Raw genomic sequence first — 17,931 nt, 5'->3', positions numbered from 1 at the left:
GGTACGGAGGCTGGAGAGCCCCATGCGCCGAGCGAGCATCAGGGGATCCAGCCAGTCTCTCCAGTCGTAGTCCAGGAGGTCTCCGACCCTCGTAACTTCCGCCAGGACCAACCTCTGGCGCACCGAGCGGGACTCCGCCACCTGCACACGGAGCTGGGGGTTGTGTAGCAGGGGTCCGTGAGGAGATCTGCCCCCACGGTGGCCGCCACGGACCTGGTTGTTAGAAACAATTTCCAGGTCCGGAGGAGGTCCTGGTAGAAGACCGGCAGCCCGGAGAGGTCTCACGGAAAACCCCTCGGAGAAAGATAAAAGAGCTGCCGGTCGTATCGAAGCCCTTGGAAATGGCGCAGGAAGGCGTGCGCCAGTATGCTCCACGCCGAACTACTTGCACTATAAAAGAGCCTCTGCAGGGCCTGGAGGCGGAAAACGCGGACCTGAGTGTACAGACACTTCAGGCCCTGCCCTCCTTCCTTCAGGGGTAGATGAAGAACTCCAACAGGGGCCCAGTGCATTCCTGACCAGAAGAACTCTAGAATCAATCTCCGGAGGTGGGTCAGGAAACCCGGGGCCAGGGTGTTGAGCCGGTACCAGAGCGTGGACAGGACTAGTTGGTTAAGCACCAGTGCTCTCCCTCGGAGGGAGAGACATCGGAGTAGCCTCGTCCATCTCCGGATCCACTCTATCACCCTGCCCTCTAAATTTTGCCAGTTCTCCGGCAGGGAAGGATGCGTGGCGGAAAGATAAACGCCGAGATAGAGCAGTGGACCCGCACTCCACCGGATGGTCTGAAGTGCGGGTGGGAGGGAGCTTACCTGCCACCAGTCCCCCACCGCCAAGCCAGAGCTCTTGACCCAGTTGACTCGGGCGGAGGAGGCTGCCGAATAGATGGCTTGGCATGCCTCCACTCGCGCCAAGTCGCCCGGGTCCTGGACCACGAGGAGTACGTCATCGGCGTACGCCGACAGGACCAGCCGCAGCTCCGGCTCCCGCAGCACCAACCCTGTCATCCTCCTGCGGAGGAGACAGAGGAAAGGCTCGATCGCCAGAGCATACAACTGGCCCAAGAGGGGGCACCCCTGCCGCACTCCTCGCCCGAAGCTGATCGGTTCAGTCAGGGTCCAGTTGAGCCTAACCAAACACTCCGCGGAGGCATACAGCACCTGGAGAAAACTCACAAACTGAGGTCCAAATCCAAACGCCTGCAGAGTGCTCAGGAGGTACCCATGGTCTACTCTATCGAACGCCTTCTCCTGATCAAGAGACAGGAGGGCGAACGATAGACCATCTCTCCGCCCGAGTTCCAAAAGGTCTCGGACTAGAAAGAGGTTGTCGAAAATGCTGCCACCCGGGACAGTATAGGTCTGGTCTGGGTGGATCACGTCCGCCATCACGGACCCTAGCCGCAGCGAGATTGCTTTCGCTACGATTTTGTAATCCGTGCTAAGGAGTGAGACGGGACGCCAGTTTCGTAGATCGCGGAGGTCCCCCTTCTTCGGCAGCAAAGCGAGCACCGCTCGTCTGCATGACAGAGGGAGGACCCCGCTCAGACGGTGACTAGATCTGGGCCGAGAATGTCCCAGAACGCGCGGTAAAACTCCACGGTCAGCCCGTCCATGCCCGGAGATTTATTGGTGGGCATGCGACGGAGGGCTTCCGAGAACTCGGCCAGGGTGAGAGGCAGCTCTAGTCGGTCTCGGTCGCCCACGCTGACCGTGAGGAGTTCCTCCCAGAGCACCTCGCAAGCGTCAGGATCGGTCGGGTCCGGGGAGAAAAGACTTGTGTAGAAGTCACGGGCCCTCCCACACATCTCCTCCGGATCCGTGAGGGGGGTGCCATCTTCCACAAGAAGGCAGGTGACGTGTTTCTTGGCCCCCCTCGTTTTCTCCAGGGCATAGAAGAAGCGGGAGCCGCGGTCCATCTCCCAAAGGAGGCGGATGCGGGATCGATCGAAGGCACCTCGGGCCCGGTGGTCCTCAAGGGCCCGGAGCTCCTCCCGCTTCTCCCGGCACGCTCCGCAGAGGGACGGGTCCTCGGGGTTGGCGGCCAGATGCCTCTCCATCTCTAAGACCTCCCGTTCCAACTGCCCTATCGCCGCATTTCGCCGTCGGCTGGTGCCCCGAGTGTAGTCACGGCAGAAGAGCTTGGCGCGCACCTTCCCGAGATCCCACCATCGCCGCACCGAGGGAAAGGCACGCCACTGCTCTCGCCAGGCCAGCCAAAACTCCCGGAAGGACATCACAAAGCTCTCGTCCTCCAACAGGCTGTTGTTAAAGTGTCAATAGGCCGGCCCCGGTCTCTCTGCACGGAGGGAGACCGTTACGGTGACTAAATGATGATCGGAGAATGGGGCCGGCCGAATGGCGGAGGAGTGGGCCTGTGAAAGATGGAAACGGGATAAGTAAATACGGTCCAACCGAGAGTGGTGTGACCGATGGGCCTCCACCCGGACAAAAGTGAACGTGGAGGTGTCGTCTGGGTGATGGTCACGCCAGACGTCCACTAGGGAGTGATGGTCGACTATCCCTTGGAGAATATTCGCGGCGGCCGGGCTCGGCTCGGCCCCTGAGCGGTCCTGTTCCTCGAGGGTGGTGTTAAAGTCCCCTCCCAGGACCAGGCACTCGTGCGAATCCAGGGTGCCAAGAAAGTCGGACAACTGCTGATAAAATTGTGGCCGCCTGGAGCTCATTTGCGGGGCATAGATGTTAACAAGATTAACCACGAGCCCCTCCATACGGACTCGAAGGTGCAGCATGTGGCCCGGCACGGCCTCATTGACCCCTAGCACCTCAGGCCGTAGGTTGGGGGAGAATAGGGTTGCCACTCCAGCCTGCCAGGTCGCAAAGTGGCTAAAGTATACCCCGTCCCCCCACTCTAGCCGCCACCTGTCCTCGGCGGCCGGGTCCGTATGGGTCTCCTGCAGGAAAACTACAGTGTACCTCCCGTCCCGAAGGTAAGAGAGCACCTGGGATCTGCGGAGAGCCATCCTACAGCCCCTGGTATTCAGGGTCGCAATAATAAGAGGCGTCATGCGGAGGGCTGGGGGGGTGGGGGCCTCGTATTGGCGGGGGGGTTCAGGGCCCCCGGCGGGTTGCACAGCAACCCATGACCCATCCCGTGGGTGAGTAGATCGTGTCGGAAGCTGCGGGCTCACTCATAGGCCGCAGCACCGCGCTTTCCTTGCCCCCTGCCCTCCTTTATAAGGGCCCTTGTGGCCTGAAGGAGTTGATCAAAGTCCCCCCATAGCCGAAGAGCCAGCTGTGCCCTATCGCGGGCACCACGGGAGTGCTCTAGGAACTTCCGTAGCGCATGCCGCAGCTCATGGGGGGGTGGGGTTACAATTCCCGAGGTATTCCCTGATGGGCCTCTTAATACAGCCTCGTGGTCCGCTAAGGCAGGTAGACAGGGTGCGGACCACCGACGGGGCGTCTGACAGGCTGGGGTTATTAAATTCATTTCACGCCTTGGGGTGGAGGGGGATGACAGGGGAAAAATTGCCACTCCTAATGGGTCGCGACTAGAAAGTGCAAAGACTGCTCCCTGGGGGGAGTCTGCAAAAGGCGGAAAGGAAATAACCCCGGGGGCGGCATTAACATTGCAGGAGGAGGGACCTTGGGCGGGGGCAGGGGTGGGGGCAGGGGCAGGGGTAAGGCTCTGGGGTGCAGGAGGCAAGCAGCTAAAGGAAAGTGCCTCCTGAGCAGAGTCAAGGGTTAAGGGGTAAGGGGGGGGGGGCTCCCAATAATGCTAGGTGCTGGCTCCATGGTGGTCTTAGTGGCCATGGCATCAGGTGGTGGACCGCCTTCTGCAGGGTGCTCACCCGGGAAGGCAAATAGGGGGAAGGAGCATGGGGAAAGGGAGGCTGGGGTAAGGCTGCCCAGCTCGAGGCCAGCCGGCAGCAAATCATCCCCTCCCTGGGTGACCGGGGTCAAATCTAGGGCCTCAATCTCCGCATACACGGAGGAGAGGCCAACTCCTGCCACCCCGGGGGCCTCTCCTCTAGGGCCCGCCTCAACGGCCGCCTCGGGGTCCGCGGCGGGTTCGAGTAGCATCCAGGCAGAACGGGTGTCCTCAGAAGTCTCGGAGGGGAGGGTCTCCCGTGGAGGGGGGATTCTGCCCTCCAATGCCAGTCCGTCTTCCCCTCCCGACACTGGCGGATGGATCTCGCTCGCGGCCATGGCGGGAGGCTCGATAGCAGTGCCTCCTTTCCTGGTCTTCCGGGAGGCTTCCGCGTCGGGTGGATGCAGCGGAGCTCGAGCCTTCCACTTGCCTCGCTTCCCCTGGACTAGGGTCCAGCCCTCCATAGCATCATCTGGGGGCTGGTTAGCAGGGGTCATGTCGGGGGGCGGAGGCGATGGTTTAGGGGTTCGGGGAGGTAGCGGTGGGGCAACATGAGGGGCGGGGGCTTCTCCTTGGGGAGGGCCCTCTCTTATACCCGATAATATCCTTGCCACACCCTCCTCCATGGGCTCTATTGGGTTGGTACTAGCAAGGGTGAAAACCCCTCGCTCGCCCGGGCATTGTAGGGAAGGTATCTCTTGGGCCCGGACGGGAGCAGCAATGGGTTGAGTAGGAGGAGGGTTGGTTTCAGGTACTGGGCAGCCAGGGGTGTCGGCAGCGACGGAGCCGATGTCCTGCTGGGTCTCGGGGGTTTCGGGTGCCCCTCCTCCCCGGGCCAAAGGGCAGTCTCTGCGGACATGCCCCGCTGAACAGCAGAGGTAGCACCGGGCCTCTCCGGTAGAATAAAAGACCCGATAGCGGGCTCCCTCGTAGGGGACTAGAAAGGACCCCTCGAGCGCCTCTCCGTCACGCGCCCCTGCCGGTGGTAGAAGCTGCACTTGCCGGCGGAACGAAAAAATGTGACGGAGGGTGGGGTCCTTGCAGCCCAATGGGAGAGGGTTGATGACAGAAACAAGTTTCCCCAGGGTGGAAAGAGCGGGTAACAGGGCAGCATTGGGTAAGAAGGGAGGAACGGAGGTAAGGACGAGGCGAACGCCCAGGTCTTCTAACGGTTCTAGGGGGACAAACACCCCCCCCCCCCACCGTCAGGCCCCTCTCCATCGCCTCCTGGGCGGCATCCTCCGAGGCTAAGAAGAAAACGACCTTCCCATACATCTTGGAGGCCGCCACAATAGCCGTGGGTCCTACCACCTTCGTCAATGCCTGCACGTATGTCTCCACGTGGGGCGAGGCGGGCATCAGGAGGCAACGGATGCCGTGCCTCCTGGTCAAGGCGGGGAAAGGGCCTCGGCTGCTGGTGATGGTGGCGGAGGCAGGGGGGGGGGCGAGATGACGAGGCGGCAGGCAGGGGGGAGCCCGCTGCCGCCCGGGCATACGTCCTGGGGGCCGGGGGAGGGACAATCGCAGAGCTGGTGGAGGGAAACGCTGGGAGGGGCGCCACGGTTGAGGATGAGGCCGCAGCGGTGGGGGCAGCCCCTGCCATGGAGGGCTCAGTGGTTTTAGCGGGGCCCTTTCCTTTCCACCCGCCCTGGCCCTTCCGGCGAACCGGGGGGGGTTTCCTAGAATCTGGGGGGGGGGGGTGCAGCAGCAGCAGCAATCACCCTGGTGCCTCCTGCTACCGGTGCCCCAGCAGGGGGGGTGGCAAGTACCTTAACAATAGTAGTAGGGGGGGGACCTTGGGGGTCGGGTAGGGGTGGTGGTGGGGAAGGGACAATTAATTTTATTGAAGCAGTCTCGCCCCTCTCGTTCCCCGCCATTGTGAGTAGGGAGAGACAGGGAGACACCGGAAGGAGGAGGGGAGAAGGCGAAATAGCCCCTCCTTCCGCTGGCTGCGGACGGAAAGGGGAAAAATGCCGAGGGGGGGGGGGGACTGGGAGGAGGGGAGGGAACAAAATCGGGGTCCAGTAATAGGGGCAAGTTGTGGGATAAGCAATCCGTGGGGGGGGTTGTGCAGACCCACACACGTTTGTCCAAAGAGTCTCGGTTGGTCGGTTGTTAGGTCCGGTCCGGAAGGCAAAGTTCAAAGCAAACAGCTGGATCCGAAGGGAGATGGCAGGTTGCCAGCAGGGACAGACTGCGGGGGAGGGGAGCCGTGACAGTTGTAATAACGATGGGGGGGTAGGGGCACCGATGGATCGGGGGTGGGGGTCTCCACGCCACACCCCCTGTGCCGCCACAAACGCAAGTAATCACAGTCAAACTCCCCCCCACGAGAGTATAATTCAGAAAGTTACTCAATCTTACGGCCCTCGTCACGATGATTTATATTATTTCTTCTGTCTGCTGAAATCTTCGTCTCCGGCTGTTTTGGCTGTGTTCCAAGGCTTCCGGCATGTTAAGAATGTTATAAGGTCCGAGCTGCTGGCAAAACGGCTGGGTCTGGGGGTTTCCACTCCCCCCTCTGGACAGCAAAATAGGCAATCTTCCCCCCCCTCCTCCGGGGGCTCAGCTGAGGCAAATAGCTGCGCCCGAAAGCAGGCGTGGGGGGGGATGGCTGGCAAAGGACGTAGACGGAAAAAAAAACACAAAAAAGAAAAAGAAAAAACAAAAAAGCATCTGGCCTGGTCGGGGGGGGACTAGATTAGATTAGAACACCTGCAGCCAATCAAGAAGCTGCTAGAATCAATTAAGGCAGGCTAATCAGGGCACCTGGGTTTAAAAAGGAGCTCACTTCAGTTTGTGGTGCGAGTGTACGGAGCTGGGACCAAAAGGCACGAGGAGCTGAGAGTGAGAACGACTGTTGGAGGACTGAGGAGTACAAGCATTATCACCAGGAGGAAGGTCCTATGGTGTGGAGAAAGAAGGTGTGGAGAGGAGGCCATGGGGAAGTAGCCCAGGGAGTTGTAGCTGTCACACAGCTGTTCCAGGAGGCACTCTAAACAGCTGCATTCCACAGGGCCCTGGGCTGGAACCCAGAGTAGGGGGCGGGCCCGGGTTCCCCCCAAACCTCCCAACTCCTGGTCAGACACAGGAGAAGTTGACCTGGACTGTGGGGTCATGAAAACGGCCAAACTGAGGGCTACCGTGAAGCTTCAAGGCAAGCAAATCCGCCAATAAGAGCAAGACCCACCAAGGTAGAGGAGGAACTTTGTCACAGGATTATAAAGTCTAATTCTATAGTATGAGACAATATATTCATGTAATGTTTAAGAAGAGTTTTGTAAATGAGTTCCAATAGTTCTTGGATTAGGGACCCAATTTAATGGAGTTCAAGGGGCTTCTGTATAGATTATTTAGGTTAATCTTTCTATCTACTGAATGGGACTCAGTGCTCAGTCTAGAAGATACCATCAGAGATGCTTAGTTTTGCAGTTCTCAAACTGTGGATTTGTGTCTCCAGAGATAACATGCTTGTTAACAGCAAACATGTTTTTAAAGAATAAATAATATATAGACGTGAGAAATAACAGACCTCAACCCTATTGTCCCTCTGCAAATGTGTACACGGAGTCAATCCCTTATCAAGATTGTTGGGGGCAGAATAGATCTGGACAAGGAGAGTAAGCCTGGAGAAAACTGTGAGAAGGGAGGGACAGGCAGTAGAAACAGAAGTGAAACTGTTTGAGCAGCATATTCCAGAAGTTTTGAGGTCTTTCTGAGTGTAGCCTTCATTGATTTGAGATCTACCATACCATTCTCTCACTAGAAAGGAAAACTTATAATCGCAGCAGGCAATAAAAGAGACCCAGTTTGGGAATATTTTAATAAAGTTCCTCTACTTGTGGGTAGGACAGGCATGCGTGCAAAATGCAAACAGTGCAACAAAGAAATGCAAGGCCTGGTTGCCCAAATGAAACATCACGAGTAGTGTTCCTTCTCAGGAGGAAGCTGTGTTGATGATGATGAAGGGAACATGTAAGAACACGCAGGATCTTCCAGTTGGTAAACTTTTTTTATTTCATACTTCTTTCTTGAGGACTGCCGGTCTTTCTTCTGGACTATTATTGAATTCTCATGTTTGAGAAAAAAATATATAGTTGTTACTCTATGGTACTATCATTTTCGATGCAGCTGTGATAAAAAATAAATAGGAAGATCTGCCTATTTCTGCTATTACAATTTCACCTTTAAAGTAGTTCTGAGTGTCAGTGAATGCAATGAGTAATACTAAATAAGCAGTACGGTAATAATAATTAAATAATTGCATGGACTTATTTTGTTTAGGAGAATCCATCCTCAACATACAGGATTCTGAAGACTATCCACCTTCAAGATCACCATCATTTTCTATAGTTTCAGAATTATCTGCCAATGATTGTATTTCAGTGAAATCATGTATGTCACATAGCCACAGTATATCTCCTGTAGCAAAAAGAAAAAAAACTCCATCAACAAGAAACAGCCATAGATAAGCTTGTGATAAGAACCAGCAGATTACAAAAAGAGGCAATTGATGAAAAAATTGTCCCAGTTTGTTTATGCAACAAACTCTCCTTTCCGTATGACTGAGAACCTACACTTCATTAGCATAGTTCAGTCATTAAGACCAGGATACAGTCCACCCAAAAGAGCAGATGTCGCAGGTAAATTGCTGGATAAAGTGTATGAAAGAGAAATTGAGCAGTGTGCAAAAGGTCTAGAGGGTAAAATTGTTAACCTGAGTCTTGATGGGTGGAGCAATGTTCACAATGATCCTGTTTTATGTGCTTGTGTGCAACAGAAGAAGGGAATGTCCTCCTTACAGAAACAACTGATACATCAGGGAATGCACACACAGCAGAATACTTACAAGAAGCAGCTGTAAAAGCTGTAACAAACTGTGAAAAAAACCTCAAATGTCTAGTACGCAGTTTGGTCACAGACAGTGCTGGAAACGTATCCAAGATGAGAAGAAATTATTTAGAGAAGAGTCCCAAGCTAACAACATACGGTTGCAGTGCTCATTTGATGCACCTCCTAGCCAAAGACTTCAGTGTTCTGGACATAAAGGCTAATGTTGTTGAAATTGCAAAATACTCCCATAACAACCACTTTGCCGTAGCTGCTCTGAAAAAAGTAGGGCGAACCAAGCTAATGCTCCCACAAGACATGCGATGGAACTCAGTAGTGGACTGTTTTGAGCACTGAACTGGCCTAATCTGATGACAGTTTGTGAACAAAATTGTGAAAAACTAGATGGCACTGTCACTGCCAAAGTTCTCAACATTGGGCTTAAGAGAAATGCTGAACACATGCTGAGTACCCTGAAGCCTATTTCTGTAGCCTTGAACAAAATGCAGGGAAATAGCTGTTTTATTGCTGATGCTGCTAAAATTTGGAAGGAACTGAGTGAGATCTTAAAAAGGAGAAATATGCAATGACGGAGTTAAATTACAAGCATTAAAAAAAACCAGATGGAACAAGCACGATCTCCAGCTCATTTTCTTGCAAACATTCTCAATCCTCGGTATCAGGGTCAAACCTTAACTGCTGAAGACAATGAGTTGGCTACAACATGGACATCCAGCAGTCATCCCTCCATAATGCCAACTATGATAAACTTCAGAGCGAAGAGTGAACCATTCAAAAAATATATGTCTGCTGATGATGTTTTAAAGAAAGTCACACCAGTGAACTGAGGGGAAGTCACTTAAGCGCTTGGATTCAGTGACTGTTGAAGTGATAATCTCACTTTTAACAGCAGTAGCTTCTTCTGCCAGTGTAGAAAGGATATTTTCTTCCTGTGGACTAATTCATTCCAAATTGAGAAATCATTTGGGACCTGAAAAAGCAGGAAATCTTGTTTTTCTTTTCCAGGTTATGAACAAACAGGAAAACAGAGGTGAAGACGACTGAGTTAGCTGCAGAAGCCAATATTTCAAGTTTCTCATGTTGACCTGGCTGACATAGTTGATTTTTTAATATTTCATGTAACTATTTTATTTAAAAACAATTTTAACAAAAACAAACCTAATTTTAAAACACTTGAATATTTAAATTCAAAAATTCATGCGCTTGTTTTGTTAAAATATCATATGTTTGCAGTTGAATACATAACGTTTTAGTTAAATAAAACAATTTAAAATGTCTGTCTAGTGATGTTCTCCTCCGAACACAGCATGGCAAGAAAATCCTCTAAATATTAATGATTAACCTGTTGAATTGGAGATAATTCACCTCCCAATGACTTCATAAATATCTGCTTCAGTTACCTTTGGTAAACGAAATAACCAAACAATCATTCATTTTCTGATATAGCTGTAAAACTAATCTGAAAAGTTTTCAAAATAAATCACTTTAAAAATGTATAGTGTGTACCTTCTAAAAATGAAACCTACATCTATCTCTGAGTTGTGAAGAATATGTATTAAGGTTATAACAAACAACAAGAATGCACTTTTATGCAGAAATCCATGATTCAATTGAGTCTTCCTGACTGATGATTTAAATCAAATCCACCCTGCTACGGACAGAGTACATAAATTTAAGTTAATAAAATCCTTTGGGATTGTGTTTTATAAATTATTTTTCCTGTAGTTTAAGCTCACACACAATGATTGCTGATACAAAGTTAAGTTACAAAAGACAAAGGTCATGATTTGTACATTACTTCTGCAAAAGAGACCCAATGATTTGCCTCTTCAGACACAGAAAGAAGGACCTTCAGGATTATCAAGACTTTCCTCTAGAACACCTACACACAAAATCACACTAGCCTAACTGGAACTGTTTTTGAAATCAGTTTAAACAGGTGTAAACTCATAAAGGTCTAGGTGAAGGATCAGGGAGGGCATAGGTGTATTAAGCAACAGTGTTTCAGGCCAAAGTTTTTCCATATAATTCTGATTTTCTTACTGTATATAAAACTGATGACAAATTTAAACAACTTTAAGTGTGTACATTTTGACCTCAAAGTGTTCAGAGTGAGAATGCATACAGACATCTGCTGAGGAAAGGAAGCTATGAAGGTCACATTATTCAAAACTAGCTTAGAGGAAACTGTCAGTATCAAAGTGAATTTTATTCTTCATGTGTAACCATACAGGGATGCCAACTACTAAGAGAAGGACTGGAACACTGGAAACAGGATTTTAATTATATAAAATAGATCTTTTGAATTGTACACATGTAAACAGAGTTAGCAGTTTCATTCATTTCTATAACTGTCAATTGTTCCAGCTGAGAGAGATGCATGTCCAGCATGAAGACAGAAACTTGGAGGCTAAACACACCAGTGAACCAACACAGGAACAGACCTGGAATGTGTTGGATGGAGACTATGTTAGACATCTGTGCTACCCGAAACCTTGGAATTCCAAACATCAAGAGCCAATGTAGCTAATTACTAAATCGGTCTGGCACCAATGGTTGGCTTTTCAGAAGCTGAAATTCCATTAACAAGAAGTATATTGATATAATTAGCATTTTTCATATTCCACACTCTTATTTACTTGAATTCCACTGCCAGATATCTGAGGGGCCAAATTCTGCTCCTAGTTCCATCAGTGCAAATCTAAATCTCAACTCAAATAATTACTAATAATAATTTCCTTCCAATCTTCTCTCCACCCGTTTATTTGGGTGAAGGTAGATAAAAATAGAATTCATTGTGCATAAAGAAGTTCAAAACTTTGTTTGTTTCCAGTGATCGTACCTTAACTAGAGAGCCATGAATGGGGAAAGCAATCTAGATTTTGGTATGACACTCTATTATTTGTCAGGTTAAGAGTGATCGAAAGCAGCTGGTTGTTGAAGAATAGCCATGTTACGGAACTCACTGTTTCCACTTTGTCAATGAGAGTTTTGGTCAAGTAAGGAATACAAGGTCAGGGTCCTTGGTATCCAAATACTGCTCTTTAAACTGATCTATTCAGCTAACCTAAACTGGTTTGTTTATTTTAGCAAAGCATTAGAGGGCCAGTGTCAGGTCCAAGTTGGCCTCATTTAGGTTTTTATACAAGTAAGCATCTCCAAAACCTAACTACAACAGAAGCATTTTCACTTTTACAAATTCCAGTTATTTTTAAACACACTAACATTCCCCTGCAGTATTTGCAAGCTAAACCTGACAACATAACAGAGCCTGCATGTAAAATTTTTAAACAAAAGGGAACTGAATACTTGATTTTTATTTTTTTTTTTTTGTTCAAATAAAAGACAGAAGAAACAATTATATTGGGGAGTGAGGGGAAGAGAAGAGGATTAAATCATCTAAGGTCCTGATCCTGCAGACTCTTATGCATGTGCTCAACTTTTATTCATTGGGTAGTCCCACGGAATTGGACAGAACTATTCACTAAGTAAATAATTAAGCATGTTTGTTTGCAGCTTCAGAATCTAAGGAATTTAGACTTATTGTTTATTTAGGTATGTTTAACTAACTGTACATTGCAATATACACATTCTAGTTCTGTAAAATTGATGAGCACTTACACAAGAGGCAATGCCAAACTACTGCATAATATTCATTACATGCCTTCAGGATTTTCTGCTTAAAGAAGGGAAATGGGAAGAGGAAAGTGACAGTGATAGAAGTTCAGCAATTAGTTTACTATCATTCATTTAATGTTGCCATTAAATGTTTGTTGGCAATGCTTCAAATGTTGCAAAACTTAAATTAAGCTGGGTACAGTAAAAATTTTTTACTTGACAATTCAATATTTTTTTAAAACACCAAATATTATTTCAACCTTATAGGCATTTAGATTTGTTCAAATTTCCAATACATAAGAGCTTATTTGTTTGCTAGAGAGCTAACAGAATCAGTAAGAGCGATTTCTCCTTTGTCACCAACACCGATTTTAAAGAAAGTAAGAGCATGAATCCTTTCCTTTCCTCAGCCCCCAAGGCCAAGATCCAAACAAGTTTCAACATGCTGGCCGCAAGTCATTGGGACTTTAATTCTTGAAACATGACAGTAACTCAACTTTAAGAAATTCTGGTGATTTTATTTTGTGTCTTTTTCGATAAAGTTCCTGAAAGTTAATCCAAGTTTTTAAATAGATTTTAGGCCTTGATCCAGCTCCCACTGATGTCAAGGGAAAGATTCACTGGGGGGGTAGATCAGGGGTGGGAAACTATGGCTCGCAGGCCAGATCCGGCTCCTCAGGGCTTTGGCTCCAGCCTGCGGGATTGCCACCCCGCGTGGCGCCGCTGGCCCCACACCACTCCCAGAAGTGGCTGGAACGTCTTGAGCTTCAGGTGTGGAACCCACAGGTGAGGGCATCATGCGGAGCCCTCTGGCCCCCCTCCCCGCTCCCTCAGGGGCCACAGGCACGGTGCCAGCCACTTCCGGGAGTGGCGTGGGGCCCTGGCAGGCAGGGGCCTGCCTTAGCAGCGTGACTGCCACCCCAGAGCCGCTCCAGGTAAGTGGCGCCGGGCCAGAGCCCGCACCCCAAACCCCTCCTGCACCCTGCACCCAACCCCCTGTCCTGAGCCCCCTGCTTCACCCTGTACCCCTCCTGCACCCCAACCCCCTGATCCTCCTCCTGCACCCCGAACCCTCTGCCCTGAGCCCCCTGCCACACCCCAACCTCCTGCCCTGAGCCCCCTGCCGCACCCCACACCAATCCTGCACCCCAATCCCCGGCCCTGAGCCCCCTGCCGCAACCCACACCACTCCTGCACCCCAATCCCTCGCCCTGAGCCCCCTGCCGCACCCCAACCCCCTGCCCTGAGCCCCCTGCCACACCCCTCCCGCACCCCAACCCCCTGCCCTGAGCCCCCTCCCGCACCCCAACCCCCTGCCCCAGCCCTACATTCATGGCTCTGCATGCAATTCCCCCACCCAGATGTGACCCTCGGGCCAAAAAGTTTGCCCACCCCGGGCTAGATCATGCTCTTAAATCACCATCTTTTCAGATTTCAGAGATTTTAACAAGTTAACTCTTGTTTTGTTACATTTTCTATGTTCATTTTCTAAAAAGTAAACATATATTGCTTGTCGCTCTCCAGTATGCTTTCTAACATTAAACGGCCAAAATCAAGGACTGTTCAGTTAAGTTTTCCAGTAGTTTCTTTTGAAACATAAGAAACAGAGTCAGCAAAGCAGTCAAACAAACTGTTACAACGAAACTCACTGTGCAGAAAAACCCTGTAGTATAGTAGTTTCCCAGTGGGAAAATAATTCATTTCCATGTGCATTAACATTTACTGGGAAAAATTCTATTTGGAGCAATATTTCCCAGATTATGGGAAAGTCTTCCCCCAGTTAGTAGCAATCTTGGGGTAACTGACAGGTCTGTTAATTAGCACATTTCTAATAGACTGTCAGAATGTTCAAAGCTTTGGATGGGAGCTTTTTACTATGCTACAATAGAAGTCCAGCTATGCAGAATTAATTGGTGATCCTAGTGCAGGTTCTTGTGGGCATCTCTAGATCACAAAAATTGGCTGTAGAGAGGGCTTCAGTGTCCAGAAATACCTTTCTAGCAACTTTCACAGTGCTTTGACTTAATTTTTGTATTACTTTAAATGCTCTTTTCTTAAGTAAAGAACACCATGCTGATTTCTAGTTCAAACCACTCAAGTTAAAAATCGCATAAAGCCCTTCAGAGATACAAATATTCATAAAGGCTGAGGTCAAGGGTGGTAGGCCTAGGATTAGACTTCCTCTGCTAACTTTGTTTTGGCTTGTGGTTGCAGGCATGCTCTCTGTTCCATTCCAGGGAGCAGGCACAGTACTGAAATTTGGCTCTCTCACAGTTGAAGAGGAATGCAGAGTAGAAGGATGGCCCCATATACATAGGTAATTACACAAACAGCACCCTAAATTCATTATTAATGGGTCACCCACCTGATTTATCTACAGCATGGTACACAATTCTCATCCCAGAAAGAGAAAAAGGAAGAAATTCTTAAATTCCGTTTTGGGCCTGACAACCTTCGTGGCCCTTTACAGAAATGGCAGAGAAATCCCAAGTAAATCCTAGATCTTAACCCTTTCATACTTCTAACCCAACTTTAAATTGGGCACAAATAAGGAAATTGATAACATTTATCCTGGATGGGTTACCTGTTAAATGCCATATGCAGTTTAGAATAAATTAAGAAAATCTTTGTCAGAAGAAACACTGAAGGAAACATTAACACAGTTACAGAGGTTTTTAGTGTTTCAGAAGAAGTTACTTTAAAAAAAGTTATGGATGGCACCACAGTACTCTAGCACACAAGGAATAGACTAGGAATTTTTGCCAACAGGTAGTGTGACAGTTCACCTTTTGGATATTTGTCCCCAGTCTTTGGTTAACCCACAAGTTACTTTAACGATTCTGTGATTGTTTTCCTCATAGCCTGCCATAAAAACTGACACTACAGGAAGCTCATAAGTAGGGAGTGAAGAGACAGGGTACTTTGAATTACAGCATGACCAAGCACAGCAAAGATTTTGTACAGTTCCAAAGCAAACAGTATAGAAGTCACCCTACAGAGACTCGTTGTTTCATTTGCCTAGGGTGCATGCATGCAAGTAACACGCCATTTTTTTAAAAAGAACAGTTTGGAGAGAAAGTTTAAAGCAATCTAACACAATAAAACAAAGTGTTTGCATTAAAATCCAAATTAGCTTCTGAATTGAAGCTAGTGGTCTGAAGAACTCAAGTGTCAAAATGGCTCTTAACCAACTGCTAGCCACGCAAGAGAGAATGGGCTACAATTATTCCTGTCGTGAAATGGAAATTACAAAACTCTTGAGGATAATAATGAACTATAAATCCAGTGCTATATACCAGAAGATTGGAGCTAAAAATCTCTCTGCACAAGAGGATGCTTCTCAACTTTCTGCTTAAGATCACGAAGCTTTTATCCTTGTTGGTTTTTTCTTTTTCTTAATGCTCTTACCTAAAAATTGTGTTTAACTCTCTCACTCGCTCGGTTTGATACAATCACTATCCACGCAGCTCGCTACATCGGCATTTAGAAAAGGAAAGTTTGCAGATGTTTTTTAGATTGCAAGGCAAAGCAGCGCAATCAAGGTTCAACGCGACATAGCCTAGGAAGCCCTGGGTTTCGCCTTAATGAAAGCCATATGCTGTTCGGAGCGAGGGAAGAACAAGCTACAGGGCTTCTTTTAAAGTTTCTGACTCTTCCGATCCCAGTTACCGGGGAGATTCAAACTGGGTCTGATCCGAGAGCGCTGGTCGCGTTTTGTTTCGTGCCTTGGTTTCTCCCTTTCCCTCGGAGGTTACCCACATGCTGACTGGCGAACAGCAGAAGTTGCCATACAGGCAATCAGGAGGCAGAGCTTTCCAGAGGGGAAAGTGATTTATTAGCCCCAGATTTGTGTGTCGTTCCCCCTCACACAAACCAAGCACGAACCGGCCCCGTGGAGCCACCGTGGGGAACAATCCCCGGGGGAGGGGGAGAATCAAACTTACCCAAGTTGGAGAGCAGGGCTGGGCAGCGCCTTTGCGCCCTGCCGCTCGGCCTCCGATCCCAGCTCAGGCTGCCGCGGCTCCGGCTCCTCCCATCTCACAGCGGCTCAGCCGAGCAGCCCCCCGAGCCACCGCGCAGCGATAGCAGCCAACTCGCTGCCCATTTCCCGAGGAGCCGCCCGCCGCAGCCCGCGTCTGAGCGCCGGGAGAGCGAGCGAGCGAGAGAGAGAGGAACCACCCAGAACCCAATTAATCATCACATGATGAGCCCGAGCCTCCGCCTCCACCTACGCCCGGCTGCTGCCTGCGCCGGCCCCGCGGAGCCAGAGGAGCGGCGAGGGAGAGACACACCTGTAGGCGCTGCACATATCCGCCGTGCGCACCCGGCGAGACAGGAAACTGAAAAAACAGCCCAGGGAGAGGCAGGCAGGCAGGAGGGAGGGAGACGCTGGCATCCCCCCCTCCCTCTCCCTCCCCTCCCCCGTCCCCACCCCCTGCCTCTGCTCCGGATCCGCTTGCACACGCCTCTCCTCCGGGGAAAGCCCGACAGGCAACAACTCATCACCCCGCTTCTTCCTCTCGCCCCTCTTCCTCAGCGCAGCAGCCAGCCGGCCGGGCTCGCCCTGGGGGCCGGGGCTTGGCTTGCGGGCCGCGCGCCCTGGAGAAGGGCTGGCGCTGGGGGCCGGGGCTGCGGTTAATGGTCTGGAGCCCAGGGGGCGACAGGAGGGGGATCTGCTCCCCGGGAGGCTGGGGCCCGTCATCTGTTCCCCGGAGGGGGGGGGGCTGCAGGAGGGGGAAGGGGCCCGTGATCTCGTTCCCGGGGGGGGGGCTGCAAGAGGGGGAAGGGGCCCGTGATCTCGTTCCCGGGGGGGGGGGCTGCAAGAGGGGGAAGGGGCCCGTGATCTCGTTTCCCGGGGGGGGGGGGCTGCAAGAGGGGGAAGGGGCCCGTGATCTCGTTCCCCGGGGGGGGGGCTGCAGGAGGGGGAAGGGGCCCGTGATCTCGTTCCCCGGGGGGGGCTGCAGGAGGGGGAAGGGGCCCGTGATCTCGTTCCCCGGGGGGGGGGGGCTGCAGGAGGGGGAAGGGGCCCGTGATCTCGTTCCCCGGGGGGGGGGCTGCAGGAGGGGGAAGGGGCCCGTGATCTCGTTCCCCGGGGGGGGGGGGGCTGCAGGAGGGGAAGGGGCCCGTGATCTCGTTCCCCGGGGGGGGGGCTGCAGGAGGGGGAAGGGGCCCGTGATCTCGTTCCCGGGGGGGGGGCGTGATCTCGTTCCCCGGGGGGGGCTGCAGGAGGGGAAGGGGCCCGTGATCTCGTTCCCCGGGGGGGGCTGCAGGAGGGGGAAGGGGCCCGTGATCTCGTTCCCGGGGGGGGCTGCAGGAGGGGGAAGGGGCCCGTGATCTCGTTCCCCGGGGGGGGCTGCAGGGGGGGAAGGGGCCCGTGATCTCGTTCCCCGGGGGGGGGCTGCAGGGGGGGAAGGGGCCCGTGATCTCGTTCCCCGGGGGGGGGGCTGCAGGGGGGGAAGGGGCCCGTGATCTCGTTCCCCGGGGGGGGGGCTGCAGGAGGGGGAAGGGGCCCGTGATCTCGTTCCCGGGGGGGGGGCTGAAGGGAGGGAAGGGGCCCGTGATCTCGTTCCCCGGGGGGGGGGGGGCTGCAGGAGGGGAAGGGGCCCGTGATCTCGTTCCCCGGGGGGG

The 17,931-nt window shown here is 51.4% G+C and overlaps 1 protein-coding gene across 5 annotated transcripts in view; it reads right to left on the bottom strand.

Annotated features, from left to right (window-relative positions):
- Window positions 1-16,588, bottom strand: part of PLXNB2 (plexin B2) — a 325,762-nt gene extending 309,174 nt beyond the window's left edge. For all 5 annotated transcript variants that reach the window (XM_073328266.1, XM_073328265.1, XM_073328269.1 and 2 more), the window contains exon 1: window positions 16,248-16,588. The gene's annotated coding sequence lies outside the window, so the exon portion shown is untranslated. The remainder of the gene's footprint in view (window positions 1-16,247) is intronic.
- Between the last annotated feature and the right edge of the window lie 1,343 nt (window positions 16,589-17,931).

This window comes from Lepidochelys kempii, chromosome 1 (genome assembly GCF_965140265.1).
Source record: "Lepidochelys kempii isolate rLepKem1 chromosome 1, rLepKem1.hap2, whole genome shotgun sequence".
In the NCBI taxonomy this organism is placed as follows: domain Eukaryota; kingdom Metazoa; phylum Chordata; order Testudines; family Cheloniidae; genus Lepidochelys; species Lepidochelys kempii.
Note: the sequence above shows the minus strand (reverse complement) of the source record. Positions and strands in the feature narration are given on the sequence as shown.